The sequence below is a fragment of the Miscanthus floridulus genome, chromosome 18, assembly GCF_019320115.1.
Source record: "Miscanthus floridulus cultivar M001 chromosome 18, ASM1932011v1, whole genome shotgun sequence".
In the NCBI taxonomy this organism is placed as follows: domain Eukaryota; kingdom Viridiplantae; phylum Streptophyta; class Magnoliopsida; order Poales; family Poaceae; genus Miscanthus; species Miscanthus floridulus.
Window position 1 is genome coordinate 12,470,681 of NC_089597.1, and position 17,608 is coordinate 12,488,288.

General features: G+C 47.7%; 1 pseudogene; it reads left to right on the forward strand.

Moving 5' to 3' along the window:
* LOC136522532 (pentatricopeptide repeat-containing protein At3g12770-like) lies at positions 1–5,130 on the forward strand (annotated as a pseudogene).
* The last annotated feature ends 12,478 nt before the right edge of the window (positions 5,131–17,608 follow it).

The window sequence follows — 17,608 nt, forward strand, 5'->3', positions numbered from 1 at the left end:
CCGGCCCACCTGGCCTCTCCCTCTCAGCTCCCTCCCTCTCTCACTAACGCGTGGCCCCGCCCCGTCAGCCTCTCTCAGGCTCGGGCTCTCAGCGACGGCGGGGCAGTCCCAGGCTCGGCAGCGGCGTAAGCGGCTCCCCCTCCCGCATCTCGCCACTCACCTCCGGTCCTCCGCACACCGGTCGGCGACCCTGCGTGCGCGCCTCCCGCCTCCGGTGGACCGTCTGCGCGCCGCGCGCCGCCGGCGGGCAGCGGGAGCCAGCAGCCGCTGCTCCACCAAGGCGGTCGCGAAGCGTTACCCGTCCGCTTAGCGCTTCAGCGCGCTGAAGCGTGCGCTTAGTGCAGCTTTTTGGAACCCTGGAGATGGCCAAGTTTCAGGTACTTCTAATTTCCTGCAATACAAGTATCATATCTTTTTTTGCCAAATAGAACACCATAGAATTCTCTGCTCATCCTTTTTTAGGTACTGAATTCCTTTGTGTTTGTGTAGTACTGAAATTATGATTGGCTATTTCTCTGATGCAGTGAGGTTAATAGTTTCATACCTGTAACTTTTTCCTATGAAATATTTCTGAATTTTAAGTTACTATTAATATTTGTTTTGTGTGCTCCATTTGGCTCTGATTTTATTGATCATTGCAACCACTCCAATGCTGTGTGTAAATGAACGTGTCATGCTTTCCAACTTGTGTATGCATGACAATTACAATGTTTTTCACAGTCACTAGCACAAATACCTCAACAAGCATGCCGCACGAGGTTTTGTTATCTGTGATGGTGTATTTGTTTCATGCAATCAATCATTATATTAATGCCATTAAATGTGATATGGTAAAGTCCTCTTTTGCTATAGTTATTTTGTTTAATGAATATGCTTTCATGATCTCAATGATGCAACAACTACGAATTTTAGAAGGTTTCCCCCCTGCAGCAATTTAGTTCTTATTTCATCCCTATGTACATTCTACTTCTGACATGCAATCCGAGCACCTTCTTTTGAGGTCCGCATGCCAACTGTTATCCACCTGGTTCATAGAAGATTTATTAGTGGGTGTCAGTGTTATTGAAGATGGTTGTCCCAGATATCCGGAATCATATACAGACACAATGTAACACATCTTGTTACTTTGAACTGAAAACTGTGTCCTGCTGTAGTTGAACAACTACATGAATAATGTAGCTGCCTAACTGTAATTCATCTTCCAGTAGGTTCATAGGAACCTTGTTTTGGCCTATTGCTATTTCACTGGTTTAGATTATGCATGTATTCTCTGCATAAACTATCATGCCACCTATATCTTTGTTAATCACTGCCCCTTGCTTCAGGAACGGTTGAACCGGGTCATTGTTGGTCTGTCAAGACAAGTTTGAAGCAGCCAAACTCCAGAAGATGAAAACAGATGCAACTCAGGAACTGGAATCTTGTGTCAACAGATTTATCGATGACAGCATCAGGGTCCTCCCCCATGTGGAGCAGATCAATTCCACTCTCGTCCACCGCTACACCCGCCTCATCATCGCTGCCTCCGCCTCCTCCCCAGTCTCCCTGCGCGCCCTCCTCCCCATCCATGCCCGCGCCATCGTCCTCGGTGTATCCACCAACCCGGCCTTCGCCACCAGCCTCCTCGCCGGCGTGGCGCCCGCCTCCCTCGTCTACGCACGGGATGCCTACATGTGGAACACCCTCCTCCGCGAGCACGCCCACTCCCAGTCGTCGCACGCTGCCGACACCCTCGCCCTCTACAAGCGGATGCGCGCCGCAGGCGTCGCGCCGGACCATTACACCTACCCTATTGTGCTTCCAGCTTGCGCGGCTGCGCGCGAGCCGTGGCTCGGACGGGCCGCACACGGCGACGCGGTGCGGTTCGCGCTCGCTGGGGATGGGTTCGTGCAGGGGCGGATCCAGAACGGGGCTGCGCCCCGGGCTGAGCTGCTGATTCACATTCAGGGTTCGTGCGCAGCGCTCTCATCGCGATGTACTTCCAGGAAGGGGAGGTTGCAGACGCTGAGCTGGTCTTTGCGGAGAGCCATGGCTCGTCCCGGACGGTCGTGTCGTGGACTGCCATGGTTGCTGGCTACGTGCAAAACTACTTCTTTGGGGAGGCAGTTGCGCTGTTCGGCACGATGGTTGCCGAGGGTGTCCTTCCGAATGAGATCACTCTGATCAGTTTCCCACCCTGCGTTGGCTAATGCGCTCATCGCAATGTATGGGAAGTGTGGGAGCATTCCCATGGCAGAAGCTTTGTTTGAGGGAATGGCAGTACGCAGTATGGTTTCCTGGAACACGATGGTTGCAATGCATGAACAACATGGTGATGTGGTTGAGGCAATCAAGTTATTCTGTAGGATGCTTAATGAGAAGGTGGGGTTTGATTGTGTGACCTTGGTCAGTGTTCTGTCTGCTTGCGCACAATCAGGAGCCCTGGAGACTGGCAAATGGGTGCATGAGTTTGCCCGGAATCATGGGCTTGACACAGATGCAAGGATCGGCAATGTTCTTGTTGATATGTATGCAAAGTGCGGCGAGATTGCTAGTGCAAGGAATGTCTTTGACTGTTTGCGTATGCGGAGTGTTGTGTCCTGGAGTGCCATGATAAGTGCATATGCTAACCATGGTGATTCTGAAGGGGCTCTTAAAATCTTCTCCCTGATGAAAAGTGGAGGCGTGAGACCAAATTCCGTTCACATTCACTGCAGTTCTAGTGGCATGTGGCCACTCAGGCCTTGTTAATGAAGGACTAAAGCATTTCAACAGCATCCTTTCTGACTACCAAATGTCGCCTACACTGGAGCACTATGCCTGCATGGTTGACATGCTAGGGTGTGCTGGTAGACTTGTCGAAGCATATGAAATCATCAGGGGAATGTCTTTGTGCCCAGACAAGTGTGTGTGGGGTGCATTCCTTGGGGGTTGTAAGCTTCACGGTAATCTGGAGCTAGCTGAATGCGTTGCCAAGGACCTCTTCCAGTCAGGCTCCAATGTTGTCACATTCTATGTTTTGATGTCAAACATGTACTTTGAAGCTGGAATGTTGAAAGATGCAGAAAGGATGAGATGGGCCATGAAGGAGATGGAACTCAATAAGACAGCCGGGCGTAGCGCAGTAAACCAATAGGGAGGTAGCAGACCTGTGTAATTCTGATATTAGTTAGCTTTATTATTTACCATTATATACTAACATGAAGTTTTGATGGTCATCATCTGTAGTAATTTAGGGTATATGGTTCACTAGTTATTATAAACTCAACACATGGGGGCTCTTCCCTTCTCTCACTGACCATTTTATCCGGGACGTCTAACATGGCTTTCCAACCTTATACTAAATATCTGCTGATATCCTCTTCAGGATTTTCAGACATGAGTTTGATGTATTTTTCATATCAGAGCAACAAAATTATTGGAAACAAAGACCACCTTCAAGGTACACTATGAGTAAACCCTGAAAAAGGTGCCTTTTGTGCATGCCATATTCAACTAAAATGACATTGTGATGCCTGAGCGGAACTTCAAAATGTATCCCAAATATACCCTGACCATTACTGAAAGGTGGGACTTGCTAACTCTCACTCCCATGGGGTTGCAAGTGTCACATCTTGCAGCACTCTATACTCATGAAGTAGGAGGAGATCCACAAAGTCCCCAGGCCACTTGCTGACCAAGTCCGATCCGCCTCGCTACTCACTCCACCGTGCCAGGGCTGTGAGTAGGGATAGAAATGGATGTCTGAAAATCTGAATTATCTGAATTCGTATCCGCTAAAAACGTAAATATGGATATTCGTATTCGCATCCGTAACTAATATGGATACCCTTTTGTTATATTACCTTCCCTTTTTATGGGCTGATGCTTTTGCTCTTTCTTTACATTACCATTTGTTTTATTAGTCCATTAGCTCTTTGGTTTTGTAGTATAGAATTTTCTCCTGTGGGATGTTTTCCTGTACACAATCATCGGACTCTGATGTTTGATTTATCTGTGTTCAATCTGTTGAGCATCAGTCATTCATAGTTTCAGTCTCAATTTAATTTTGCACAGGAACATGTTCAGTTTGGCCAGCAGACAAATCTTCATTTTGGCCATTCAGTTATATGTAGCAGGCTTTTTATCATTCAGTATGATCTAGCTGCAGATAGTATGTTCCATAGTTTTAGACTTTTAAAAATGGCTTGCATAATTTCAGGCTTGCGTGTCGCCACGTCTGCTAATCATGGATAGCTCCGATCGCTTCCTATCAGTCAGGTAACCCGTCAAAGCTTGCCTGTGTTCTGCGGGTCAACAGTGGGTAGGAGACACACATGCTTGCGTGCAGGACTGTGTGCGGTGCTGATTTTTCACATATCCCTAATAGCCATCACTCTTATGCTGTTTGGTTCTGATGCAATTAGTTCATGGATGGATACGGCTTTGCACTGTCCATATCTAGGAAGATTGGACTCTGCAAACACTGTAGGTGGTCGATTGTTGGCATTGCACCATTAGTTGATTGGCTAGCATCCAAGAAAATTAGTTGCAACATAGTTACTGCTCATGGAAGTACTGCAACTGTAGGTCATTATCAGGCATTTGGATATCTGCAGCGATGTCTCTGGCATTACTGCCTTCATTTTCCTTACTTTGTTTGTCATCTCAGGGACCAACCTTGTTTGGAGGAACCACTATTGGCAACCATGTCCCACTCGTCGTGCCTTGGTGTGCAGCAATCATCGGAAGCAGAAATTAAAGCACGGTCCACCCACAGCCATGTAGAAAGGTATATGAAATAATGGTCATTCTCTGAAAATTTTCAGCATTACAATTTTGTCTCTGTGCTAATTATTTAGTGATCATACTGCTAGCAAAATTTGGAATGGTAGTACAAACAAACGGAACAATATGTAGTGTCCTGGCATCATTGTTCTTTCTTTCTTTTTCTTTTTGACAAAATTACCATCAGTTCTTCAGCTGTTTCTAAATTGGTGAGGCAAGAGGGCAACCTGTTTCATATATATAGAATGATATTGAATTATTTCAGTGCTACTTACAATTAGGAATTTCTTGAATAACAAAAACTTAAGTTGTTCAGTTCATACATGACAACACTGGGATCGAAGTGGAACTTTGTCAGGCACATGTCATATATGTGAAAGCACTATCGACTATCAAAATAGAGAATAGCAAAGTTTCTTCTTATTTTGAAAAACAGATAATGGTGTTCCCAAAAGAACAGCGCACAGAAGGGCCCTTGAGGTAAGCCAACTTTTAGGAGTCAACATTTATCCAAAACAGGGATCTAAATATCACTCTTCTGATTTGTTGTTCTCTGTTACTATCAGTTGGTGGAGAATGATAAGATAAGACATGCAAACATAGGCCCTGACAACCCTCCGAAACAAGCTAGGACAACCAAAAGCGGTGTGCCATCTCCCTTTGAGGTCATAGTGAAAGAGATGGAAGGAAACTCTGGCAAGTAGCTGATAAAGGAGATATACCCGACTTGTGGAGATCACGGACCCAAAAAAACATACTTGCTAATGTTTCCTAGACCTGAAGTTTTTGCTCATGTCCCATTTCACGTGGCACACACTGTTCTGGAGAAAGGTATGCTCAGGAATCGTGCTCCACAAGAATCAGTGCATTTGAATTTATTAGTGATGTAGGTCCATTAGGTATATATGGAGCAAGCATTTATAGTTGATTTTGAATTTCATGTAGATCATGCTTGGGCGGTAGCTCTTTCATTTTCTTGGCAGCTTTTTTGCACACGAACTGTTAAAATGAGTAGCATGTAAAGAACTCTGTGCTGACACTGTTTTTTTTTTTTTTGCCGACTCTTCTGGCATCCAAACTATTTCATATTTCCTTCATTTTTGTGAAAATCCAAGAAAAAAAATGGTGAAGCATGTTTTCCTTTCTTCGAACAAAAGAAACTTGTGTGCCTATTTAGTCAAACTATTTATATTTAGCCAGTTCCTCAACTGCTTGTGTATATGACTAACAACCTGCTTATTTCACATTCGGTGCAGACCAAGAACACCTTGATTTCAATACCAAGAAACTGCAAAGCTTTGCCAAGGAGAAATCTTGTGATCGCTGAGAAAGCCTGCCCTAGCAGGAAGATTCAGCGCTGACACTGAAATCCTTGGTTAGCCTTACAGACACACCTAAGTTGACATGGGAGGGAGCAGAAGTGAATTATCAGTTTGGTTGGATCGTCAACTGTCCAACTACAATGTTGTAGGATATCTCCTGTATAGATTGCTTTCGCGTCGAACAAAATTTGGTGCGATTGTTAGCACTTGCAAAAAAACTGTTGCAAATTGATTTTGAGTTGTTGAACAAAATGTTGATTGTATAGTTTTTGAATTATGTTTTCCTATGACATTTAACGCGATAAGTGTATAGTTCCTGATGGAGCATCCTTGATGGCTTAGCTGTAGTTCCTGATGGGGAATCCTTGATGGGACAATCAGTGTGTAGTTCCTGTTTCAAACTAAAGACAGGTGGCAGTTTGTAGTTGCTGTTTCAAACTGAAGACAGGTGGCAAACCTTAAGTGCATTATGTCTTAGCAACACCAATGTTAGTCTTCCTCACAGTGATAACTTGCAATGTGGGTCAGTGCAGTGGGTGCAAATCTGTTTACTCAAAATTGTGCAATTGCAGCAGATATGACTCTTCAGCTCAGATAGCTCAGAACAGTGGAGGGCATGTTGCAGGGCAGGTGGTGTTTACCTCTGCGGTAAACCAGACATGTTGTATGAAATATTATTACCAGCGAAGTCTATTCCCTGTGTGTGATCCAAAGAAGCTCCATCCGTGGTTCTATTCTATGGGATACTTTACAGTTGAGTTTATATTTATTAGTGAATATGAGCATGTTCCTATCTTAAGCGTGTCATAGACAAAGAAGTGGCAGAAATAGATAATCGTAATGAACTTGGTGTTTGCCGTCGCGAGGGCCGACCAGTCGGCCCAGCACCAGCCCCAGCGGGAAAGGACTGGACAAAGGAGGAGTCGCCGGCGCTGCGCGTCAGTGCCCCGGGAGTACGCCGGGACGGGGCCAAGCCCAGCCTTAGCCGCGACTGCAGCTGCTCCTCTCTGGCCCCGTTCGGCGCTGGTCGAGTTTGCGGCTGAACCGGCTGGAGCTAGTTGGACCCCGTGACCCAGGCGGAGGACCAGGCTGGTTGACAATATTCAGCTGCCGCCATCCTACTCTCTCTCCCGTCTCATTCGGTCGCGTGCTTAGGTTTCCATCGCTCCCAGCTGCCGCCATCCTCACTCACTCTCCCTTCTCGCCTTCGCCCGCGCCGCTGGTCCCTCATCGCCGCCGAACGCCGTCCGTCGTAAACCCCTCCCATCCCTTTTCCCAGAGAACGAAGGCGACATCCACACGGGCCGTCTCGCTAGTTCTGGTTCGGCGGCGCCTTCTCGGAGCCGTAGCCGTCTCGCGAACCAGATCCAGCCGATTTGTCGCCGCCGACGGGAGATCCGCCTTCCACGGCACCGGATCCGTCACCTCCTCCTGCTTCCGCCGTCCCTACAATATTCAGCTGCCGCCATCCCACTCTCTCTCCCGTCTCATTCGGTCGCGCGCTTAGGTTTCCACCGCTCCCAGCTGCCGCCTTCCTCACTCACTCTCCCTTCTCGCCTTCGCCCGCGCCGCTGGTCCCGCATCGCCGCCGGACGTCGTCCGTCGTAAACCCCTCCCATCTCTTTTCCCAGAGAACGAAGGCGACATCCACACGGGGCGTGTCGCTGGTTCTGGTTCGGCGACGCCTTCTCCGAGCCGTAGCCGTCTCGTGAACCAGATCCAGCCGATTCGTCGCCCTAGGCGGGAGATCCGCCTTCCACGGCACCGGATCCGTCACCTCCTCCTGCTTCCGCTGTCTCTACAACGGTATTTTCGGTATGCTTCCCTCTCCTGCTATCCCATTTTTTTGCATGCCGCTATCAGATCCGCTGGGTTAGGGTTGCAAGTTTTCTGCTCCGAGGTGTGGATGCCTAAGTAGAGACGGATTTTTGGGGACACATTGGTCTTGCACATCCGTTGCATCGAGGGTTAGAATAAACTCCATTTTTTAAATGTTTTCATTTACACTTGGCTCCCCTGGTTTGTCATGTACTCCAATCATGGATGAGTTGTACATCTGTGTCCTCATACCCCTGCTTATGCAGTCAGTCAATAAGCAATATGTGGATGTGCCTTTCATTCAGTTTCACTATGAAAACAATGCAATGTTTGAGCCTATAGTTTACCAATACATGTTGACTTGATGATTCAAATGCACAGAGTTGTATACATCTAAGGAACCGTTGCATTCAGTAGGTTTCACCAGTGGAAATGGTAGCCTGTATGCGTCATTTGACCTATTCAGCAGCTGTTCAGTATTACCGATGTGCTAACTTCTTTTGTTATAATAACAGTAATTAGGTTACTTCTTTTGTTACTTGTATAATCTGTTGTTAGTACAGAATACATACAGTTCCTGTTTGGAAATTATACATTTGCATGGGAGTACTTTGGTAAGCATTTAGCTCTGACATGGGAACATGTTTATCATGTAGGTGTGTTCTTTCGAAGTATATATACTGGCACCGTCGTCAACCGCTTCCTGCTCCCCGTCGAAATCCCCCCGGTACAACTTGCGTTCCAAGCGCGTGAAGCGAGAAATCAAGGCAAGTACACAATTCTGACCATTGCATCATATTTTAGTTATTTCGTTCAATCCCTTAGTTTTTTCGCTACCATTAGTATGTCCAGCCACAAACGACAATAGCCCTTCCACGTTCCAACAGATGCCACAAAAGCGTGCAACTTGGACCGAGGATGAAACCAAGCTGCTGCTTGACCTTTGTCTTCAAGAGAAGGAAAAGTGTAACTTCACCTAGCAGGGTCTCACTAGTGGTGGCTGGCACAACATTTACACTTATTTCCCCCAGTTTGATAAGAGACAATGCAACAATAAGCTAGGATACCTAAAAAGCCTACCAGACATGGAAAGATGGGTTGACAGCCACTGGGCTTGGGAGGAACCCACGTACGGGCGCCATTGATACTGACACTGAGTACTGGGAAACTCAACAGGGTTCCCAGCCCATGAACTCGGTACGTGATCTTGATAACAGTTTCGATTACATAGGTTTCATTGTTTAACATTATGTGATCCTTTTGTTTTTTTAGGATGGTAGTCAGCCTGAGTCCCTCCATGGTAGGCAACCTCCCTTCCTGGACCAACTGGAGGCACTGTTCGGGGACCGCAACCGGAACACGGGCTGCTTCGTGTCCGATGGTGGTATTCGGGAGTCAACGCCTCCTGCTACCGTGCGTCGGCTAGACTTAGGCGGCCCATCCAGCTACCATTCTGGTTCGAAGAGGGACAGCAGGGATCATGTTGTCAACAGCCCAGAGAAGAAGAAGAATTGCAATGTGGGGGAGTACATTGCCCGGTTGTCTGAGAGCATTGTTGCAAGGAGCGCATCAAGGGATAGAGAGCGGACCCATGAACAGGTGGAGGTAGATGAAGTAATGCAACTTTTACGAGATGACGGTGTGCCAGCCACTTCAGACATGTTCTTCTTGGCAACAGATTTGTTCAATAACTCAGTGCCCCGGCGGGTGTTCAAGAATCTGCGGACATCCGAAGAACGTATGGCGTGGCTGACATATCGAATGAACAAGAACAAGTAGTTCAACAGCTGGGATGTTGATCTTAGTGTGAAGCAACGGTGGCATTTGAGTGTCGTCTTGTATCCTTTACATTCATTGTTGTCCTAGATGTGTTGAGGTTCCATGTCTTGTAACGGGGCCTTTGCCCAAAAACCATGTGTCTTATTTTTTTTCCAGAACTTGTTATCAGTTGTGTGATGCGATGTATTTGTTTGAGCTGTCAGTCATGACTTGGTTGTTGAAACTATAAATTATTTCATTGTTAACAGATGCTTTAAAGTGATCTATGTTTTAACACATCAACATGGGGTACTTTTGTTGCAGGTACATCAGGGACTGGTTGCAGAGGTCATCAGTAATCGACAAGGTTGAAGGTGTGTATGCCTTTTTCCAGTTTTAGTGTAATACAGTTATAGTTTGATAACATCTCATATGCAGTTATAGTTCTATGAATAAGAGTAGGTGAAGTCCAGTGCTATCTTCTAGTTTAGGTGTTCTGATATGTTAGTAATGTGGTTGCAATGGTATCTGTAGGCATTGTAACTCGGCGGCCGCTTGTGCTGCAGCTCCACAGAATTGATGGTGAAAGGGAATATGCTAAGTTTATGCACCTTCCGAGAAAGAGATTTACAAATTTTTGTAATTCATCTGCTCCTTTTTCCTTTGGTGCTGCATGATTCATGACTGATCGGATACGATTATATCAAATTATATTGTCACTTATGGTCTTCAATGCTAAACTAGACTTTTTTAAACTGTAAAGTCAGTTTATCCAAATGGTACTTGGTAGATAATTATAGTTGTATTCTTGCAACTGCTGTGAGGAAGGAGATAGCTGATGAAACTAATAGAGAAACAGGCCGCTCAAAGCAAATATCTTCTGTCCCAATCCATTTACACATATTTTCTCCACATGGTAAGATGCAAACGCTAGCAGGGTATATTGTTGTTGTTGCATTATCACATCTCAACTGTTCGGTTCCTAGAGATTGTTGTTTGTTGCAAAGGATTTATGGTTTTCCTTTAGCTCGTCGACTCTGTCATAAGTTGGACAGCCATAACGTAATTTTTTTTGTTTTGTCTGACAATTTTACATTCTTGCAGTTGTGAATCTAACTCTTACTTGATCTTCCCGGGCTTACTAAAGTAGCAGTTGGTAAGTCATTATCAATTATTTGTTTTGTTACTCTTCTTTATTTAGATGTTCTTGTCTTAATTTGCTATTGTCATAAGAAAACAGCCTTTCAGCTATGGCATACCAGCTAGGTTGTAAATGGTTAACGAATATGATTGATTAAAGAAACTTAGAGTTCAATTTTTGGGTTAATGGTTTGAGTCTAAAGTGCTCTCATACCAGCTTGGAATGTGCTTACCAACGATGGTTTATACTTTTGCTTGCCAGCATTTAGGGGCATGGACAACAGCGACGAGGAAAGTCAGAATTCTAGTGAGATGAGTTTCAACGAGGTGGTTATTGCAGCTATGGCTGTAGGCATAGCAATTTGGGACATGCTGCAGGTACCAACACAAGGTAACCCTTATGTCCCAGTGCCTGAGCCTACCAGAAGACAGTGGGTAGAGATTCTGTTGTCAGATGCTAGTAGGTGCTATGAAAACTGCCGAATGCGGCCTGAAAATTTGGTTAGGTTGCATAGCATACTACGTGATAGCTATGGCCTAAAAGGAAGTAGGGAGCTTGAATCAATTGAAGCTTTAGCCATGTTTCTGTGGGCACGTGGTACAAATCAATGCCAGAGACAAATGCATGAGAGATTTAGGAGGGGGTTGGGGACATGTAGCAAGGTATTTGCCCATGTTCTAGCTGCCATGACTGCATTTGCAAATGACATAATTAGGCCTAGGGACACTAGTTATTCAGTAGTGCCCGCTGAATTGGTGGAGTACTTGCCATTTTTTGATGGATGCATAGGCGCCATGGATGGCACTCATATAGATGTCATAGTTGATCAAGGAGTCCATGATAACCACATTAATAGGAAAGGAAGGCCAGCCCAAAATATGATTGCGGACTGTGACTTTGACATGAGGTTCACATATATTGGGGCAGGGACAGAGGGTTTTGCACATGATATGCGGGTCAAAAGAAAGGCAGAAGTCGATACCTCTTTCCCACATCCACCGTCAGGTTAGTTGAACTTAGATAATTTTGGTTGTGTCAGGTTGTAGCTTATTGTATGTTAACTATTCAGTTGCTGTGAATTTGTGCAGGACGCTATTACTTGGTGGACTCCGGTTACGCACTTCGCCCCGGGTATCTGACGCCGTATCCAAATAAGAGGTATTGGGTGAAGGACTTCCAGACAAGGGGGGGCAACAGATGCGCAGGAGCTGTTCAACCGGCATCATTCCAAGCTACGAAATGTCATAGAGAGGACATTTGGGGCAGCGAAAGCAAAGTGGCACATGTTGAAAGGCATACCTCATTATCAGGGGACCAAGCAAACCCAGATAATTCTTCCGCTTTGTGGACTGCACAACTACGTGCATGAGCTGGAGGGTCAGAATTGACAAGTGCGGATCAGGCAGGCGCCATAACTTGGCCCTTTGGGTCAAGTGGCAGCTATGGCGTTGGGAGATCCTAATGACATGGAACATGTCCGCGAGTGGATAACATATGGACTGCCACTCATTGGGAAGACAACGTAAGTGAAACAATTTCGTTTTGTGACTGTTATAACATAAGTCATGCAATTTTCATCCTGGCTGTCTAGTTTGGGTCTAATGAGGATATGTTCACATGCAGGTGAAGTACCTGCCTACATAGTGCAACATGGCCACTTCTTTTTTTTGCTTCAGGTATTACTAAGCAAATCATTGTCCAATCCATGTGTAGTTTTTTGTAGCAGTACCAACACTTTCATGTCTGCTCTATTGCCTTCACTTCTTCTTGGTCAATATCTGTACTAGTTGGGCATACACAGACTTGAGATTTGGTTGGACATTGGTTGTTATTGTCTAAATAAAACTATGGAATTTACATGCACTGCACCATTCTTAGCTGTATTTTACTTTGCTTTAGCACGGGAGCACACCTCTCTTGTGTAACATGGTTGCAGGAATCAGGATAGACAAGGTAGTGTAGGTTCCAGGATATATCAAGTTGAGGCAATGAAGGTTATTTCTTCACATTTGAAACAAACTGGTTCATGTGGCAAAAGATTCAAATGTGTTAACTGATGAGTGGTAACTTGTCCGCAGGATGAGTACACTGACTGCCTTCTTTTGTTTCTTTATGAAGTACTACAGAGCAACATTTACAAAACCCTAACAATTGCTAACTTGAACTGTACCTGCAAGCAGTGTACTGATCTAATCTTATGTTGCTCATTTCCTTCGCTTCTTGTTTTTGTCTAGATGAAAGCTGGTGGGTGCATTCCTTGCTGCTGCGATTGAACAAGTTGGAGGTCAGACAGCTCTGGAAGCTTGATACATGTTTAGGAATTCTTTTGGTTGCAGCTTGTATCTGAAAGCTATTGTCGTTTCAGAGCTGATCAGCTTGATGCAGGTTTAGGAAATTTGTTTTTGTTTCAGCCTGTAACTGAAAGCTGTTGTCGTTCCAGAGCTGATCAGCTTGATGCATGGTTAGGAAAGTTGTTAGTAGAGTATACATAAGCCTGTTGTTGTTCCAGAGCTGGTGCAGTTTCGGTGAAATTATGTGCTGTTGTACTGAGCTGTTTCATTGATAAGTAGCACAAACAGTCACCGAATGGAGGTGTTTGAATTTGAATTCGAAATGCATTTAATGAGGATGTGGGGCTATTTTCTTTGAATGCTGTTGCTTGCTAGTTCAGCCGGCTAATTGTGGTGCTATTGGCTGGTATGAGCACTGTGCCGACTTTCAGCTCCAGCCGGTTTCAGCTAGAAACTTCACCAGCCGAACGGAACCTCTGTCCCTCAGCGGCTGAGAATGTAGATGCAGCGGAGGTGACTCGGGGGCGTTGCGGAGGTGGACGAGCGGGCGCGCATGGGAACGGCGTGCGGCGGCGGCTCCTGCTGGGTGTGTGGAGGTGGCGGTGGCTCAGGCTGGGCGCGCTCATGCGGCGGCAACTTAGGGCCAGAACGCTCCGCTCGCGAATCCACCACAAGCCTAGAGCGTCCGCCATGCTCGCCGGCCGGTACTCGATGTAGGAAGGGGAAGCACGGGACGGATGAAGCGAACGGCGAGGCCGCCACCGCCAGGCCGGACTCGTCCCCGGAGCGGAGTGGGATGACACATGACACTGACACTGACAGGAAGGCGGAGTGGCAAGAGTCGCACGGGAGAGCTAAGTGCCTCCACAGACCAACATGGCCTCCGATTGAATGTGATCATCAAGTCCCTGCACGTTAGGCTGAAATTTAGCTTACGCTTTACTTACGCTGATCTATAGTGAGCTTTACTTACGCTGATATGTGGCGAGAGAAAAACACTATTTATTAGTAGCAGGAATAGGGAGCCTTTGTTTTATAGATGAAGCCTTTGTTTTATACTCCCTCCGTTCCTATTTACCAGGACTACAAAGCCAAATACCAGATACCAAGAAGCGCTTATGCGCCCTGTTCGTTTGGGTTAGTTTGGCTTATAAGCCATGACTGAAAGTACTGTTGACTGATTTCATGTGAGAGAAAAATACTATTCGTTGGCTTATAAGCCATGGCTTATAAGCCAAATCGACCAAACGAACATGATGATAGAGGTACGTGCACGTATTAACTGTGTCATTTGCTGCGCCGGATTAGTATCGCGTCGCCGGCTAGGAAATCCTTTTTTATTTGGGAGCCCCGGCACCCGGACGTCCAATGGATACCGATCCATCGAATGGTGTCGTGCACGCCCACGTCTGACCCGCCTACGCCTGCTGGCCCGTGCTATTGTCGCTGTGCACCCGCTTGCTGCTACTGCGCAATTGCCTCCCGATGCTGCCCGTGTGCGGCTGTGCCTGCTGCTCGCGTCCTGTTGCTTGCATGTTGCTGCGTGCGGTTGCTTGCATGTTGCCGCGTGCCTGTGCTTGCTGCTTGCATGTTGTCGCGTGCCTGCTCCTGCTGCTCTGCTTGTGTGTTGCGTTGTATGCCTACGCCTGCTGCTCGCATGCTCTGCTTGTGCGGTGCGCTGCGTGCCTGCGCCTACTGCTCCCATGCTTAGCTCACGTGGTGCGCGCTGTGTGCTTACACTTGCTGCTTACCTGCTATGCTAGGTCTACTGTTGCGCATGCACGTAAGGACCATCCCGCTGTGCCGCCCATCCCCCGCCATCCTGTCGCGCCACGTAAGGACCATCCCCCGCCGTGCTCACACTAGGTGCGTCGCATCCTCATCACGGTACAAGTCTACTGCAACATCAGAATAAAATGACTTCAATAACATAACAAAACTACTGCAATACGAGATGCAAGATAAAAAAAAAGAAACTAAATGCAACAAAGAAATATTACTTGTTACAACACCATAACAAGGCTACTGCAACAAAAACAGAACAAAAAGCAAATGCGAGAAAGCAACATCAGAAAAAAAGACTAATGCAACAAAGAAAAATTACTTGTTGCAACAGCAAAACAAAGCTACTGCAACAAACAAGAAACAAAGCGAAATGCGAGAAAGCAACATCATCAGAAGACTAATACAATAAAAAAAATACTTGTTGCAACACAAAACAAAGCTACTGCAATAACATGAAACAAAGCGCAATGCGAGATGCAACATCAGAAAAAACTAATGCAACAAAGAAAGTTTGCTTGTTGCAACAACAAAACAACGCTACTGCAACAACATGAAACAAAGCGCAATACGAGATGCAACATAAGAAAAAAGAGACTAATGCAATAAAGAAATATTACTTGTTGCAACAGCAAAACAAGACTACTGCAACAGAGCTCGACAGAACCCTAGCCACCGCCGCGTCCCTCAGTTCTAGATCCCGAGGAGGAGGACGAGGAGGGGTCAGAACCAAGGACCCGCCTACCTCGCCGGCGCAACATGGGCGGGCGATGTGTGCAGGATGCGCTTGATTTCTTCTGCATGCGGCTGAAGAGGGCGACGCGGGGCGGGGACATGAGGCGCACAGCACGGGCTGGGTCCATCGGCAAGAGGCGCGGCGGAGGGAGTGCACGGCATGCGCGGGAGACATGCGCACGGTGAGGAAGGGCGAGCGGCCAACACTGAGACGAGCGGATAAGCATTGGAGATTTTTTTTGATTGTCAGAAAGAGAGCGCGGACGAGGAATGAGTGCTTGCTTCTGTCAAGCGGCAGCGGCACAGTAGCCTAGCATGCAAACCGACGGACGGACATCTGGCCTCCACTCTGCTCTCTAACGCCAACGCCACCCAATGGTAAAAGCGTTTTATTTTGTACTGCCGGCGGCTCCACTCTGCGCGCGACATTCCGAAGGCGGAGCAGCGTGGGACACGTGGCGCCGTATCCGTTCCTTATCTGACGCGCGTCCTGAAACCGTCGGACGTCAGGGAGTGCTGGCGCCCAGACGTCCGATGGATACCGTTCCATCGAACGGTGCCGTGCACGCCTGCGTCTGACCCGCCTGTCCCGCCTGCGCCTGTTGGCCCGTGCTATTGTCGCTGTGCACCCGCTTATTGCTGCTGCGCAATTGCCACCCAGTGCTGCTCGCGTGCGGCTGTGTCTGCTGCTCGCGTCCTGTTGCCTCCGTTTGTTGCTCACGTCCTGTTGCTCGCATGCTATTGTGTGCGGTTGCTTGCATGTTGCTGCGTGCCTGCGCCTGCTGCTCGCATGCTCTGCTCGTGTGCTGCGCTGCCTGCCTGCGCCTGCTGCTCGCATGCTCTGCTCGTGTGTTGCTCTACGTGCCTGCGCCTGCTGCTCGCATGCTCTGCTTGTGTGCTGCGCTACGTGCCTGCGCCTGCTGCTCGTGTGCTGCGCTGCGTGCCTGCGCCTGCTACTCACATGCTTAGCTCGTGTGGTGCGCGCTGTGTGCTTGCACCTGCTGCTTACATGTTATGCTGGGTCTACTGCTGCGCATGCACGTAAGGACCTTCCCGCTGCGTCGCCCGTCCCCCACCATCTCGTCGCGCCACGTAAGGACCATCCCGCCATGCCGCCCATCCCGCGCCATCCCGTCGCGCCGCCCATCCCTCGCCGTGCCCACACTAGGTACGTCGCATCCTCACCATGGAACAAGTCTACTGCAACATCAGAACAAAACGACTTCAACAACATAACAAAACTACTGAAATACGAGTGCAAGATCAGAAAAAAGAAACTAAATACAACAAAAAAATATTACTTGTTGCAACACCATAACAAGGCTACTACAACATGAAACAAAGTGCAATGCGAGATGCAACATCAGAAAAAGAGACTAATGCAATAAAGAAATATTACTTGCTGCAACAGCAAAACAAGACAACTGCAACAAAGCTCGCCGAAACCCTAGCCACCACCGCGTCCCTCAGATCTAGATCCAGAGGAGGAGGAGGACGAGGAGGACGAGGAGGGGTCAGAACCAAGGACCCGCCTACCTCGCCGGCGTAGCATGGGCGGGCGGTGTGTGCAGGATGCGCTCGATTTCTTCCGCATGCGGCTGAAGAGGGCGACGCGGGGCGGGGGCGCGAGGCGCACAACACGGGATGGGTCCGTCGGCAAGAGGCGCGGCGGAGGGAGTGCACGGCATGCGCGGAAGACATGCGCATGGTGAGGAAGGGCGAGCGGCCAACGCTGAGACGAGCGGATAAGCACTAGAGATTTTTTTTATTGTCAGAAAGAGAGCGCGGACGAGGAATGAGTGCTTGCTTCTGTCAAGCGGCAGCAGCATAGGGCATGTTTGGTTCCCTGTATGCGGCTCAACCAGGCTCGCGGGATGCAACAACCGAATGTTTGGTTGCCTGTGCCGATGTTTGGGCCTGGCCCGCGTGGTGCAAAAAGTGTCCTTCAGCCAGGCTCTGCAGATACGGGGAAATCGAGCGTTTCCCAGCGGCCAGGCTAGCCTGATACACGAGGT